The sequence below is a fragment of the Silene latifolia genome, unplaced genomic scaffold (genome assembly GCF_048544455.1).
Source record: "Silene latifolia isolate original U9 population unplaced genomic scaffold, ASM4854445v1 scaffold_618, whole genome shotgun sequence".
In the NCBI taxonomy this organism is placed as follows: Eukaryota; Viridiplantae; Streptophyta; class Magnoliopsida; order Caryophyllales; family Caryophyllaceae; genus Silene; species Silene latifolia.
In genome coordinates, this window is record NW_027413527.1 from 6,145 (window position 1) to 10,093 (window position 3,949).

The following is a 3,949-nucleotide window of genomic DNA, read 5'->3' on the forward strand; positions in this document are numbered from 1 at the left end:
AGAAGATTATTGGGTTTATTGGGAGATTGACAACCTTCCATCAATCATCAAGTTCTTCTATTATTCTTTGCATTATTATTTTGGAATTTCCATAGGTATAATTCTCTTAATCCTTGTTTTAATTATTGTTAATCTTTCTTACTTGTTCATCATGTTTGGCTTTGTTAGTATGATTGACAACCTTATTAACATGTTAAACTTGATCATGAGTGAGTAGTTACTTAGCTAGGATTAATGGTTAATTAGGGGAAATAAACATGGGGAATGATTCATGCTTAATCTAATATGCTTCCATAATTAATTTGCTTGCTTGTTGTGATTTCAACTTATGTACATGTTATGTTTGACGAAATGCTAAGCCTATGAATCCTTGCATTTACAACCATCACTTATCTTTTCAATGAGACTTGTAAGACATAAACCAACACGAGTCTCATTAGACCATGCATATAGTTGGATAGGGAGGATTAAGTCGACTTGTAGGTGTTGTACAATCTAATCGATTGACTCAGGGACCCAAACCTTCCTAGGATTGTAAGATATAAACCAACTCGATCCATCACAACAATAATTGCTTGCATCTAGTAGGAAACATGTTTGTATGATCAACTCCCATGAATCCCTTATGAACCCATGATATCCTATCATTTTTAATAAATTATTTACATCTTTCCTTTTTTTGCTTGTTTATTACTTTTATTAGATTAGAATCATCAACCCATTATAATTGTGACAACCCCAAGCACAACCATAATTAGATTGAATAATTTGAGTAACCACCGTCCCATGGATCGACCTCGACTTACCACTAACTAGTTGTATGTTGAGTATTATAAATGTGTTTGATTGGATGTGACCCGACGACATCACCCATCAAAATGGCGCCGCTTCAAGGGGACGGTGTTGTTTATTTGAATTGTTCTTTTGTCTAGTTTTAGTTGTGCTTCTTTTTCTTGAGTTTCATTGTACTTTCATTATTTCATAACATGTCTACATTCACTTTTTGGCAATATGAAAATGAGTCATTTGATAAATATGTTGCAAGATTTGAAGATTATATGACTCATGCTTGGCATCATGCGTAGTAGAAAAATATTTATTTGCGGCTACTTATTTGAGGCGTTTTTACCAAATAGCAGCAAATACAAGTTATGTTATTTTAATATTTGTGAAGGAAAGAAACTATTTGAGGCGTTTTATTAAAAAATCGCCTCAAATAACGGAAATGAGGCGTTTTCTCTAGAACGCCGCAAATACTACTACTACTGCAAAACATAAATCATTCCTCATTCCTCATTCCTCATTCCTCCGACCTACCACCAATTCCCATACCCTCGATGCTTTACACCGCTACTCCCTTTGCTCATCCCATCTATTCCCATACCACCATACCCACTCCTCGTTGCCATCGGCCGACCAACCCATCGCTACAATCGGCATTCATCGACAACAAGCAAGACCGACTCGTCCATCATAATCCGCGACAACAAGCAAGACGTTCTTCTCTTCCCCGACGGTTCCCACGATTACCCTGTCGTGCCTTGTCCTTACCTAATAGGTATAAATCTAATTTCATACTAAAATTGATTAAGTTTGATAATTAGGGTTGATTAATTTGTGTAATCCTCATGCTTAAACTGATTAGATTTTATATTTAGGGTTAGTGAAATTGGTACTTCTTCTTTACTTGATTCTACTTAATTCTATCTTATCCCATGAATTGTGGGTTATTTTTTTGTCGATGAATTGTGCAAACTATTAAAAAGCTTTTCGCTACACATCTGGTGTGGATTTAGTAACCCTTAGATTTAGGGTTCACATGAAAAATTGGGGATTTTGTATAAAATATGAAAATGATTTTGTGGTGTTGTTGATTTGGTGTTATTGAGTAAAACGTTATTGTAAATTTAGCAGCTCGAGTCATGCGACACCATCTTCACATCACCTCCGGTTAGCTGGTCATCCGCCTGGTATTTGCCGCCATCGTTATTTGTTTTTTTAGGCCATCGTCATCCACTTTAACCAGGTATGCTTCTTTTCTATTAGTTTGGCATTGTGTTAAGCATGAATGTATGCTTTGTTTTTCTAGTAAAATGAGCATTTAACAATCCTTTGTTCACAAGTCTTTAACTTTGTGATTAATGGCATATGCTTTGTTCGCTCTTCTAAGTACAAATCCTAGCTCCGCTAGTGCATAAGGTAATGTCGACATTAACGTGAATGTCTCTTATTTTTGGGTATAAAAGGAGTCGCATGAATACATGATTTCAACAATTACTCAAGGAAGATGGTTGCTCTGATCCATGATTAAAACAACTACTCAAGACAGAATGGTGGTTGTGATCTATTGTTTGCATCTATAGCATGTCCAAGTCATTTTCAACTATAGTCCATTATCTCTAAATTTGATTTTGCAAACTCTGTATAAGCTATGGGTCTATATTTTATTCCCTTCATTGCCACCTTGATTCACCTTTTGTTTTTGGTGGCCAAACACATTCGCTACTTCTATCGCCTTCAATGCACTAAGTTGTCCTCTCTGTTTTCACTTGCCCTCCTTTTCTTGGTTTCCTTACTTATTGGGTAAGTTGAAATACTTGGTACTATTGTAATTGATTTCTTCATAAAGTACCTCGGTTTGTTATATTTTTTTCATTTTCGTAATGAAATCTTGGTGCGTATCTGTCATCGTAACGTTCTTTCCTAACCGTGTATTGCAGATTGTCTTAGGGAGGATTTGGTACAGATGGTCAAGGTGGATACTTTGACGAATATGGGTATCTTTCTTGATCGTAGTTTCCAAATATCCAAAACTTTGTTATAAAAGGACCATTCAATATATTGGCGGCTTTATTTCGCGGCTTTATAAGAGATTCTAGTTGTAGTACTCTAACCTCTTGGGATTTGGGAATGAGGTGTATCATGGGTTTCTTTAATTGTACGTTTTGTAATATACAATACAAGCTATTGGCTGAAGATTCTCAATTTTTTATCTCATATTATCTATTTGTTGTATCTAGTTTATCTACTGAGCTCTTCATTGGGAGTGTGAGGAGATGGATGGATGCATTCATATTCTTTACCTTCAAATCCTAAGCTATGGACTGCTCCTCCTTTACTGATCGGAAAATGGTATGAGAATACCTTTGCAGTTCTTAAGTTCTTGCTTTCACTACACTATTTTGGATGCAGTGTTCTCTGTAAAGAAAATTGGCCTAAATGATATGCATAATGTATATTTTCTATTACGGATTACTAATTCGAGCATCATCTGTCACTTGTTTTTTTGGTTATGGTGCTTTTGCTTCTAATTCTACTGCAAGGTCTGCAGTTTAAGCGGTTTACTTAACTAGCGGATCTGATATAGTGACATGGATTGATGGTCAATACGAGTTCTTCTGGGGGTCTATAAATATGCCTAATGTATACTTGTTTAAGAGAATGAGGACAACTATTTTGAGTGTACTCTTGCGGTTTCGAGTATGTTCTTCTACAAACATGAGTCGAGTTTTAGGCATCCTGGCAGTTTAAGTGATGTTTTGATTCCCTATATTCTGCAATTGTCCTCATGAGCTCGAGACTGCTAGAATTAATGGTTGTAATTTGTCAACTGGTCGTGTTTAGTTCCTTCTATTAGTCTTACAATTTTTTCAAACAAATTGCCACTGAAGCTCTTAAATAATGTGTCAAACTTTGTCTTTTCGACGACCTATAATATACACGAGCGACTTTTGAAATATTGAGTAAATATTAATTCGAAGGACGTTAAGCGGTCTCATAATATTATTTCGTAACAACAATTTGCTCTATGTACAAAAGGTGATGCTTTCACCAAGAAGTTGGGATATGCAAATTATCTCAGCAGTCTTGTTAAGATGCATTGTGAGTATTTGTCAAGCGATATTTTGATACTTCTACAACTTGCTCTATGTACTGGTGATCCTTGTAC

The 3,949-nt window shown here is 35.6% G+C and overlaps 1 long non-coding RNA gene across 2 annotated transcripts; it reads left to right on the forward strand.

Moving 5' to 3' along the window:
* Positions 1–1,496: 1,496 nt before the first annotated feature.
* Positions 1,497–3,292, forward strand: LOC141639925 (uncharacterized). Of its 2 annotated transcripts, none has more exons than XR_012542766.1 (4): positions 1,497–1,558; positions 1,912–2,026; positions 2,721–2,777; positions 3,021–3,292. It is a non-coding gene; the product is annotated as an uncharacterized LOC141639925 (long non-coding RNA). The 2 variants fall into 2 exon arrangements; XR_012542767.1 differs by having other exon boundaries at positions 1,915–2,026; positions 3,021–3,291.
* Positions 3,293–3,949: the final 657 nt, after the last annotated feature.